This window comes from Vombatus ursinus, unplaced genomic scaffold (assembly GCF_900497805.2).
Source record: "Vombatus ursinus unplaced genomic scaffold, bare-nosed wombat genome assembly UNPS02014861.1, whole genome shotgun sequence".
Lineage (NCBI taxonomy): Eukaryota > Metazoa > Chordata > Mammalia > Diprotodontia > Vombatidae > Vombatus > Vombatus ursinus.
The window spans coordinates 9,778,408-9,784,407 of record NW_020954639.1 but is presented as its reverse complement, the minus strand read 5'-3'; positions in this window follow the sequence as shown (position 1 = coordinate 9,784,407).

Genomic DNA, 6,000 nt, shown 5'->3' with positions numbered 1-6,000 from the left:
ATCATGAAAAGTTTTTTAATAGGAGGTAGCACATGGATAAGGCTTAAATTAGGAATCTAAGAATCCTAAGAGGGAAAGGTAAGGAGCGAGTACATTCCAGGCATGTAGGATAGCCTGTGCAAAGGTAGGGAGGTAGGAGATGTAATGCTGAACCTGGGGAACAGGAAATAGGGAAATTTGGCTATAATGTAGAGTGGATGAAAGGGAACAATGTAAAATTAAGCTGAAGATGTATTCTTGATCCAGATTTTGAAGGGCTTTAAATATCAAGCCAGAGTGTTTATATTTTATCCTATGAATATAGGGAGCAACAGATGCTTCTTGAGCACTGTGCTTTAGGAAAATGATTTTAAAAGCTTTGTGAAGGATGGAGTAGGGAGGGGAGAGACTAGAATTAGGGAAACTAATTAGGAGACTATTATTGTTATAACCAGGGAGAAGAGATGAGGACCCGAAGTTCAGCGGTGGCAATGCAGGTGGAGAGAAAGGGACAGATCTAAGACATGTAGTGGAAGTAGAACTGACAAGACTTGGCAGCTAATTGATTGTAGATGGGAGATAAAGGAATGTGAAGAGTCATCAAGGATGACTTAAGGGTTGTGGACTTGGAAGGATGTTGGTGTACTCAAAAGAAATAGAAGTTTGGAGGAAGGTCAGGTTTAGTGGGGAAGATGAGTTCTACTTTGGATATCTTGAGTTTCAAATGACTATCAAATACTCAGATGGAGATGTCCAGCAAAGAGATGGTGATACATAATTCTGCTTAGATTTGGAGAGGTTAGGACAAGGTCTTGGAATCATCTGAATTGAGATGATAACCTCACTGATGTGAGTACTCTCGCTAAAGGTATATAGGTGGCGATTTGTCCACACATTCTTACCCTTTGCAACTCTTAACCATATCCTCTCACAAATCCATCAAAAAAATATACTGAAAGGTCTTTATCTTTGTCTTTTAACATTTCATGAATTTGGGTTCACCAGCTGTTATATTCATTCTCCCTATATGACTGGCCCACCTCCTTTTCTGATCATTTATTTCCTGGATGATACCTTTTATACCACTTCCTGCATTCAGTTCTCATGAGTATATGTGTTAGCCCACGTGTTGTGCCCAACATTGCATTTTGCACGTCACCTATAATTTTAATTCTTTAGATATTGTGGTGCTCCATACCTCATAGCTAGATAGAATCACTGGGAAAATACAGGTGTTAAAAAAGATGGGCTTTTGTTTCAGGAAGTAGTTTGGTATATTTTAAAACACTGTACAATTTCTCAGATTCAGTCAAGTCTTCTCTCTTCCTTGATGAAAATATAAACAGGGAATAGAGGCTTTTGAGAATTATTTTCTTTAGCAATTCATATCTTCACAGACATGCAATTGACTGAATGGAGCAGAGAATACAGACTCCACAATCTTTACTCTATGTTGATGACAAAGCAAACAAGATCCCATTGTGCATTACATATGTAAAGGGCACCCATGTGTGAGCACAGATGCCATGATTTGGGGGAACTTCACCCCATAGGAAGTTATGTGTGAGTTTGTAGCATGAGATGGCCCCAAGGTGGGAGTTATAAAAATGCTAGGGAAAAAAAGTCTCATTAAGAATGAAATGGAAGAGACTGGAAAGAGAGAAATGAAAAGACATGACTCTGTAGGCCTTGCTAGAGAAGAAGCAGTGACAGTACCCTCCACAACAACGCCTTTCATTCCAAAAAGGGCTTATTTGGTTGTCATGGCAAGAGGGGTTTATCTAGACCACATGTGGCTTTGAGGCCACAGGTTTCTCACCTGTGCTCTAGACGTTGTACAAAAATCTAAGGCTCCTAAGATTTGCTGATTTAATGAGAAGGAATGGAAGTGCTTTCCTAGAGAGATTGCTGCCAGGATTGACATTCTAATACCCTAGAACAATGAATCTGGACTGAGCTAGGTTGGGGTGAAGAAGGGAATTAAATGGGGATTATGAAGACTCATCTTCCTGAGTTCAAATGTGACCTCATACACTTCCTACTTGTATGACCCTGGGCATGTCACTTAACTCTGTTTGCCTTAGTTTCCTCATGTGTAAAATGAGCTGGAGAAGGAGATGGCAAACTATTCCAGTATCTCTGCCAAGAAAACCCCAGATGGTGTCATGACACAACTGAAACAATTGAACAACAACCATAACAAGAAGATTAGCATCCTTGAGAGACATTTGGAGAGGGCAGTCATGTGAAGTAGGCGCCAAATGTGTGGATACTTAATTCAATGTCCATGATTTATTTGCTATTCTGTTTCTGTTGCTGCTATTCTGTTATCAGTATTGATAGCTAGCAGTTATCTTTAAAGTTTGCAAAGTGTTTTACATAAGTTATTTCATTTGCTTCTCACAATAACCTTGTGAGGTAGGTGCTATTATTATTGCCATTTTACAGATGAGGAAACTGAGGCTGATAGAGATTAAATGACTTGCTCGGGGCCACATAGCTAGTAAGTGTCTAAGGACTGAAGATACAGACACTACATGTGTAATTTATTCTAATCAAGATTTTATAGAAATGAGAAACTATTAATGTCTTCTTGATCATCTCTTTTGTTATTAATACCATCTGTGAACGTTTTCAGTCATTTCGTATCTTCTCCTCTTCCAGATATCTTGAGATATTTCTAGTGCTTTTCAAAATATTTTGTCTCCTACATGGTTATCTTAATGTATGCTAGGTCTGGTCCACTTTCTCTCTCCATCTTTGTCTTTTTAGTGTCATTTTTACCTGTTGTATTGGCACATTTAGAACTGAAATCTTAGATTCCAAATGTGTTGGTTTCATTGTCATTAAGGGTAAAAATAACTTGTTACTGAGATTCTGACAGATTTGTTCCATTTTTTCATCTGTTTATTAACTTTCTTCCAGTTCTGCCTTGTAATGCTCTTGGGATGATCTGATTTAATTAGATCTCACATGAAACTTTTTGCATAGTGTTTCTTCCTCTACCATTCTTCACAGCTTTTTGAGATGATGTTATTTATAAATAACATGAGTGAAACAATATGTGTGATATCAATGGTAAGAATAAGCTGGAGCAAAATCATCTTCTTAGAATTATTTTAAATAAATTTTATTAATAGTTTTTGTTTTCCCCCAGCAACCTTCTCTCTCCCTCCTCCCAGAGAGCCATCTCTTATAATAAAGAATTTTTTAAAGAAAAAGAAGAAGAAAAAAACTCAGCAAAACTCTTCAATTCATAGAAAAAATTTCATATCTGCAATATTCCACACTCATGGTCCCCTTATCCCTTTAAAGTTGTGGAGACAGATATCTTCTCAAAATTCATCTTTGGGACTAAACTCTTTTTAATTTTGCAGCATTCATTTTAAATTAATTTGTGATTGTTCTTTCTGTTTGAATTTTTATAGTCATTATAGTTTTCTTGGCTCTGTTTACTTTACTTTGCATCTATTCATCTAAGCCATTCCATGCTTCTTTGTGATACCCATCATACTTGTCCTTTCTTACAGCACAGTAATATTTCATTATGTTCATATACCACAATTTGTTTAGTCATTCCCTAATCAGAGAGCATCTATTTTGTTTCCAATTCTTTGCTACTACAAAAAGTGCTACTATAAATATGTTGATGCATATAGAACCTTTTTTTTAAACCAATGACCTCCTTTGGTGATTGATAATACCTACAAGTATATGAGGTAGCCACATATCTGTTATAAATGGAATCTAGAGAGGATTTAAGCAGTTATATGCAAGACACTGTGCTAAGCACTGGGGATACAAAGAAAGGCAACAAATATGGTTCTCAAGAAGCTCACATTCTGATGGGGGAAAGGATGTGCAAACAACCATGTACACACACGATATATACACATTAGATATAAAGTAATCTCAGAGGGAACGAACTAGTAGTGAGACAGGCAATAAGGAGTGAGGAATAGTAGCTTGAAGAAAGTGGAATTTGAATTGTCTTGAAGTAAACCAGAGAAGCCTATATGTAGAAATGCCAAGGGAGGGCATTCCAGGAATGGGGTACAGCCATTATAAAGGCCCAGAGATGGGAGATGGAGCTCTGTGTTGGAGGGACAGCAAGGAGGCATATGTTCCTGGATCATGAAGTATACGGGAAGGAGTAAAGTGTAAGGCAACTGGAGAGGTAGGAAGGGACCAGGTTATGTACAGCTTTAAATGCCAAATTGACATTTTATACTTGATCCTAGAGGCAATGGGGAGTCACCTGAGTTTATTGAGTAGAAAAGTGACATGTAGCTTTCCTGAAGCTTTCCTCCTTGACTCTTCTTTAGTGACCCTGGTTACTACTCCTGGGGAACTTTGCCCTAGGATAAAGAATCATTCCTCTTGCTTTGCAAGCAACCTGAAGGACATCCAGACTAATTTGGATCTTTGAGCTATAACAAATTTGAGAGGCATTCCAACTCTCCCTGTCCTACATGATGAAAGCCAACATGTTACTATTCCCAACTCCCAACCCAAACAATCATTATTATCATTAACAATAAAAAGCCTTTGGTACATATAACTGGTCTTACGGTCAGGCAGACCTGGGTTCAAGTCTTGCCTCTGATACACACTAACTGCCCAGGCAACTCTCTAAAATACTAAGTTGTAAAGCAGTTGCTTATTTGCAGTGGTGGAGGGAATTTCCTCATAGGGAACTCCCTATGGCAATAAAATCACAGGTTCTGTCAAAATATAATTAGTAAACGTTTCTGAATGTTTCCTGTGCCTATATTAAAAACTATGGGAAATGCAGAGCAGTGTAGTAGACAGTGTGTACAGGTACAAAAAAATTACAAGCCACAGTCTCTGCCCTTTATACATGTAACCCCTGTTCCAAAGCTCATTGGTATGGAACTCTCCTTATTAGTGGAGATGAAGGCCCTGCCCTGAGTGAGGGAGGAGTTGTGGAGAGGCTAGAGAGCTTCTATTTTCAGCCATTCACCTCTGGGCTCTCCAAAGGCTGTCCACCTTCAGGACTCCTGAAGTGTTGAGTTGCTTTGGGTACTTCTGGTTTCCAGTTTTGAGAGGGAAGATGGGAGAGGTCAACTCCATTTCAGATTGCTGACAGAAAAGACTCTGGGAAGGTCTGGGAGGAGCTCCATCATGTCCCTATCTTCAGCTTGCTACACTAGGAACTTTAAGGAAGTTTCCCCTTGGGTGAAATCCCTCTTGGTTTTGTTGAGTTATCTTGGTTCCAAAAGGAGAGCTCCTGCACCCTGTATTGTCTGGAATATATTCTCCTATGTATACGTTCTCTGATTTCTGTTTTTCTATGGTTTGGATAAACGGGTTTCTTTGCTATTTTCACTATGCTTGTTCGCTGTGGAACTAGTATTTAGTGGGAAAGGAGTCAAGCCTTGGATATAGAACCTAGGGTCTCCCTTCCCCAAATAATAATGATGAGGTAATCAGAAGTTAGCTCAAACTCGATTATATCCCCTAGATTAACAACATTTAAGAGAACAGACAGATATAATTCTAGGCTAGTACCCCCCTTCTCTGAGGAGAGTGGAATGGCCTCCAGCCCTCCTGCTTCCCCTCCTGGCAGGAATAAAAGTATCCCTTGGAGAAGGGTAGGAGGATAATAGCCTTCACCACTCGTGGGCCTCTCTACACACAGGGCTCACTCTTTTCCTACATACATTTATAATCTAGCTGGGAAGACAATGTTCATGTGGATGAGCATTCCCACCACAAGCCTCTCCCCACCAGCTACCAAAGAACATTTATCAGACAGCAAGAGTAATCGATGGAGACAAATCAATTCCATAAGTTTCAAAGGATGGTAAAATAGAGGAATACTCTGAGTTAGGTAATGTAAAAGTTACCTGAGAAAATGAGTTTGAGGTGTAGGTTTGAAGGCCTTGACTTAGAGGAGTGGAGGGTGAAAGGGATCCCAGGTAGCAGCAATGAAAGGTACAAACAAACAATGGACTTGGTCCCAACCCGTTCAATACTTTTCAACACTTCCAACATTTC